This window comes from Lampris incognitus, chromosome 5 (genome assembly GCF_029633865.1).
Source record: "Lampris incognitus isolate fLamInc1 chromosome 5, fLamInc1.hap2, whole genome shotgun sequence".
NCBI classification, from domain to species: Eukaryota; Metazoa; Chordata; class Actinopteri; order Lampriformes; family Lampridae; genus Lampris; species Lampris incognitus.
In genome coordinates this window covers 11,045,205-11,051,813 of record NC_079215.1, presented here as the reverse complement: position 1 = coordinate 11,051,813, position 6,609 = coordinate 11,045,205, and positions in this window count along the sequence as shown.

Here is a 6,609-nt window from a genome sequence, read left to right as displayed (position 1 = left end):
GAATCTGTATCTGCTGTCCATTTATCACTTATGCATACCTAAATATCTACCTTATGGCATGTACATTGAGTGTGTGAAGGTTGGCTGACACCAAATTTATCATTTGGAGCTGCAAGGACATTAGTGTTTCACACAACACAGACCCTTTGTGTTGACTCTAGTTAATCAATGCCATTCTTTCTTCTTCTTCTTCTTCTTCTTCTTCTTTTTGTTGTTGAATTTATCCCCGGGGCAATAGGTTTTACCACGTTTGGGAAATACTAATTTGTCTTCATCTCAAAAAAATGGAAAAAATAATTGCACTTTCCTTAATTCCCACAAATGCCCCTTATTTATTCTCGGAACAGGCGGGGACGGTAATGACACATCCTCTCGGCGAGGGGAGGAATCAGTCTGCGACGCCTTCGGAGGCGATAAGAATGATTAGAAACATCAGATGTCGGGTATTTTCTTCCCGTGCTTTGCAGGTTTAAAGGATTTGTCAGGTCTATTTACCGCGTTGTGTTATCTTCGCCCGCTGGGACTTGGGTCCCCCCCCATTAATCAAAACGAGATTTACATGGGCTGGCTGCACAACTTCGGTCCTCGGAGGAGGACCGGGATAAGTTTGCATTCAAGTGATGGCAACGATTTTTCATCGCTTTTGATTTCCGCTGGGTTTCCAGAGAGCGTGCAATCGGTTTATCCTCGTATTGTCTTGCACGCTCCTCACAGCAAATGCTAATGGTCTGAGCAATTTGGTCAGACGTTTTTTTTCTTTCTTCTGTGTCTCAAAATCCATCATAATTACAGCCATTTGCTCTCATGGTGCATTTACCCTTTCGTCTATAATGAAGCCGCGGTGGGCTGCAGCTGCTGTGTCTCTGCTCTAAACTTCTCAGGCAGCCGGCGACACACACCCGTCCCGGTTCACCAGGCCTTACTGGGAGGGTTGCAATCTGTAAAACGTGGCTTTAGTGGCTTTAGACGTTCGGCCTCCCCGTGTTTGGTGGAAAACAGGCGGCTGTTTAGCAGACAGCTCGCATCCCGGATGATGGACTTCCATCAATTGGCTGTTTTATTTAAAGATAAAAGCGTGACAGCTCCATTTAAATGGTCCATCAGGACCATTAGAATAGATAGGACCGGTCTATCTGTGAACCGCATAACGTTGAACCAGTCCATCTGGACACAGCATTTACTGGGAGGAACCTTTCATCGCTCATCTAAGTGACTCCCTCGGCCTCGACCGACTGCAGTTCCCCCCACCCTTACTGCAGTCATTTGAGACCGAAGAGCTCACTTAGATGAGGGATGAAACGTTTCTCTCTCGATCAGCGGTGTGTCCAGATGGACCGGTTCGGCTTTCCGGGATTTCCTTACCGGCGTTACTGAGCACGCCTGAAGACGTACGCGTGAGCTAATTTGGTAGGCTGCTCCGTTCCGTAGAGTTTGAGCGGCGAGGCCGCTTAAATTATGAATGGGCGTTGCGTTATTATCCGACGCTTCTATTCGCCGGTCTTTTCTGTGGGCGAGAACAATGGAAGCAACCGTTTTCAGGCCAGAAACACATCACCTCAACAGCCCACTGACAAACCCATTCAGGCGTGTCAGCGCGACAGTTTTTCCCTCTATTTCCAGTGATTCTAGTGCCCACCCAATACTGTGACGCCACCAGAACTCTGAGACTGTTTTATTTGTTCAATAAGTTCACACTTCCGAAGAATTTGACGATGACAAGTCTGCTTCAGGCGATCAGAATTAACCTCCCCATGGCGAGTTTGGTATAGGTGCAGAGAAACAATGGGCAGCCCGCTTTCTTTGGGAATTGCTGCGTCTCGCCTTATTACAGCCTGCGTAGTCTGACCGTGGATGGGGCGTGTGGTGAAAATGCTAATACTGAAGGTGCACCGCAGTCAATTACTGGGAAAATGATAACGCGGGTTGTGAGTATACCCACGGGTATTTATACGAACAAAGGGCACATTTTCTGATCCATGAATAGAGCTCGGTTGAAAGAAGACGTCCAAGGCTGGGCACGAATGTCAAAAAACTGTGGAAAACAGTTTTCAGTGACTATTCAAGCATATATGTGTGTGTGTGTGTGTGTGTGTGTGTGTGTGTGTGTGTGTGTGTGTGTATGTATATATATAATATGTATGTATGCATGCATGCATGCATGTATGTGTGTGTGTGTGTGTGTGTGTGTGTGTGTGTGTAATATGCATGCATGTATGTATGTATGTATGTATGTATGTATGTGTGTGTGTATGTGTGCATATGTATGTATATGTGTATGCATGTGTGTATGTATATGTATGTGTATGTATGTATATGTATATGTATATGTGTGTGTGTGTGTGTGTGTATGTATGTATGTATGTATGTATAGTATATATATAGTATATGTATATATAGTCTCAGTTGGTGAGAGATGGGCGGCACAGTGGTTAGCACGGTCACCTCACAGCAAGAAGGTCCTGGGTTTCAGCCCCAGGGTAGTCCAACCTTGTGGGTCGTCCCGGGTCGTCTTCTGTGTGGAGTTTATATGTTCTCCCCGTGTCTGAGTGGGTTTCCTCCGGGTGCTCCGGTTTCCTCCCACGGTCCAAAGTCATGCAGTTCAGGTGAATCGGCCATACTAAATTGTCCCCTAGTGTGTGTGTGTGTGTGAGAGAGAGAGTGTCGGCCCTGTGTGATGGCCTGGCGGCCTGTCCAGGGTGTCTCCCCGCCTACCGCCCAATGACTGCCGGGATAGGCTCCAGCATCCCCGTGACCCTGACGGCAGGATAAGCGGCTTGGATAGTGGATGGATAGATGGCGAGAGATGTCTCGTCAAAAATAGGAAACCCCTGCGATTTAACTGAACCGTGATGAACTTAACCAAGAAGGACTGAGAACTTAAAAGATGTAGGTCAAAGCAGAAGATATGAGGTACAGATGGACGACAAATGAAAGGAAAAGCCAACGTAAAGTGTCTTAGTAAGGTGTTGGTCCACTGCGAGCCTCCAGAACACCTTCGGTGCTCCTTGTCATAGAGTCTCCAAGTCTCTGAATTCTACTGGAGGGGTGGAAAATCATTCTTCTAAAAGATAGTCCCTCATTTGGTGTTTTGATGATGGGGATGGAGAGCGCTGTCTAACACGTTGCTCCAAAATCTCCCATCGTAGGTGTTCGACCGGGTTGAGATCTGGTGACTGCGAAGGCCGTAGACTACGATTTACATCATGTTCACCCTCATCAAACCATTCAGTGACCCCCCGTGTCCTGTGGATGGGGGCACTGTCATCCTGGAGGAGACCACTCCCATCAGGATAGAGGTGTTTCATCATAAAATAAAGGTGATCACTCAGTATAACTTTGTACTGATTTGCAGTGACAAGGACAAGTGGACACAAACCATGCCAGGAAAATGTCCCCCACAGTATATAGAGCCCCCCGGACCCCCTCGCTGTAGGGGTCAAGTATCAGGTTTTTCCTTTATCTTCCTGTATCTTCGCCACCAAGTTGAGCAGCTTGAAGCCGGCCCAAGATCTAATCCTAATTAGATCATGTTGATGCCCTCAGTTCCGACCTGTCTAAAGCTGCATTTACACAGAAAAAGGTAACTCAATTTGTAAAGCTCTATGCATTCCAGCTTTGTTAATTTCATTACAGGTTAGACGTAGAAGAACAATGACGCCATCTGCATATATAGATCTGAAAAATCAGATTTTGCAAAGAAAATCCAACCTGAATGCTGAAGGCGTATCCATTTCAGATGGACCAGCACACGGTTATTCTTCCGTTTCAGCAGGAACTGTACACCTGGGGTTTGCTTAATGGCACTTGTGTGTGCTTCAGTCCAGGATGTCGGTCACTTGCGAATCAATACCTTGTGCCTCCCTGCAGGATTAGTGCCTCTGCGTGTTGACAAGCTATGCCCCTTTATTAACACTGGATGGTACCTGTAGGACTCCATAAAGGTCAAGGAAGGACATCAATCTTAAAGATTTCATAAGAATCCAAATGAGATTTAACAAGGATTTTGGGGCATTTTTGGGGTAAATAATTTTCTGATTGAGAAAATGTTGACTTTAGCCCGATTTACCTGAGCCTAAGGCAAGACGTGTTCAATGGGTCTGTATCTTTATTACGCTGTGATAAGTTGTGAGCATGTGTCGTCTGGCCACCAGACCACTGCTAGTTACATATAGGTACTTACTGATTTCTGTATTTCTTTTTGCAATCAAACTGTTGGAGAATCACCTTTAATTACTATATGTGGCTATGCCTAACTTTTAGCAGATTGGGCTTGAAATGGCCAACTGAGTATATTTTTGAAATATCTTACAATCTAATGGCCATATCAGAGGTTGTGTTCTAGCTTTGTTGTTGATTCATTCAAAATCAGTCAGGTTTTTGTTCATTATTTTTCCTCACCAGGGGTTTTTTACATGTGTCCATCGCTTGAGCTACAGATGGCTTGTTAGCGTCGTTAGCCTTCTTTGTTCAGGTGAGGTGACACGGCACATCCCAGTCAGTGTTCATTCTGTATTGGCCGCGTGATTTAATTGTAAAGAGATCAAAAGAGCGAGTAAGAAAGAGTAAAAAAAGAAGAAGAGTCATTTGAATATAGAGGGCAGAACAAAGTAATCTTGACCCGAGAGTATTTATGCACTGCTATATTGGAGAGACAGTTAGGCAATATGTGAAAGACATACATCAGTCAACCAAAACATTAAAATCATCTGCTTAACATCATGTAGGTACTCCTCATGCCGCCAAAACAGCTCTGACCCGTCGAGGCATGGACTCCACAAGACCCCTGAAGGTGTCTTCTCATATCTGGCACCAAGACGCTACCAGCAGATCCTTTAAGTCCTGTAAGTTGCAAGGTGGGGCCTCCATAGGGTTGAAATCTGGGGACTTTGGAGGCCAAGACAACACTTTGAACTCTGCCATGTTCCTAAAGCCGTTCCTGAGCTATTTTTGCAGTGTGGGGCAGGGCGCATTCTCCTGCTGAAAGAGGCCACGGCCATCAGGGAATACCATTGCCATGAAGGGGTGTACCTGGTCTGCAATGGTATGGTACATGTCAAAGTAACATCCACATGAATGCCAGGACCCAGGGTTTCCCAGCAGAACATTGCTCAGAGCTTCACACTGCCTTCACCGGCTTGTCTTCTTCACATAGTGCATCCTGGTGCCATCTCTTCCCCGGGTAAACAATGCACCAGCACCTGGCCATCCACATGATGTAAAAGAAAACGTGATCGATCAGACCAGGCCATCTTCTTCCATTGCTCCGTAGTTCATTTCTGACGCTCACATGCCCATTGTAGGTGCTTTCGATGGTGGACAGGGGTCGTCATGGGCACTCTGACCGGTCTGTGGCCAGGCAGCCCCATACACAGCAAGCTGTGACGCACCGTGTGTTCTGACACCTGTCTATCATAGCCAGCATGAACCTTTTCAGCAATTTGAGCTACAGTAGCTCTCCTGTGGGATCGGACCAGACGGGCTAGCCTTCGCTCCCCACTCGCATCAATGAGCCTTGGGCGCCCATGACCCTGTCGCCGGTTCACCAGTTGTTCTTCCTTTGATCACTTTTGGTAGGTACCGACCACTGCATACCGGGAACACCCCGCAAGACCTGCCGTTTTGGGGATGTTCTGACCCAGTTGTCTAGCCATCACAATTTGGCCCTTGTTAAAGTCACTCAGATCTTTATGCTTGCCCATTTTTCCTGCTTCCAACACAACAACTGCAGGAACTGACTGTTCACTTGCTGCCTAATATATCCCACCGCTTGACATCTGCCATTGTAACGAGATAATCAATGTTATTCACTGATCTTTCAGTAGTTTTATTGTTTTGGCTGATCCGTGTATAAAACAGCTTATCGTCCAGCCTAATAGATATTTTTGGTATTTGGCAGCATAATAACCTGTTTTATAACGGTCATATCAGAATCAGAATCAGAATTAACTTTATTGGCTAAGTGTGCCCGTGCACACGAGGAATTTGACTCCGGTTCACAGCAGCTTCTAGCACTTGCATACATCACGCACACAAAAAAGAAAACAAAGCAAAAAGAAAAAAACAGTAGAAATAAATGGAACAACAAACAGGACATTGGAGGCAAGCGTGTAAGCACTATACCGTTACTACACAGAGTTTTGCAATGGTTCACTAATCAACAACCTATGCCCATATATCATTCCAAACATTTTATTTAAAAACACCTCTCATGACACTCAAGGTCACCTTACATCGCCTATAGTGGGGCAGCTTAGCATAAAAATTGTGCATTTTGTGATAAAGGCGTCAAACTTGGTACACATGTAGCTTGATATATTCAGAAGAAATCTGGATATGGAGCCACTGAAACTTAACCCCGTAGTGGCCGTGGCAGGCATGGACGTTATTAGATCGCTTTTAGCGGGGCTGTGGCCTCCCTAAATTTCATATCAGCCACTATGACAAGACATAGGAGAATATTACCTTTCCAGAGTTACCAATATTGTTGTTCTGGTCCAAACAGAACCAGAGATATGCCATTTTACATACCGGATGGCACCAATGCATGGTGAAAAGGCTAAGTTGATAAGCAGTTACTTTTGCCTGCCATGGCCACTATGGGGTTAAGTT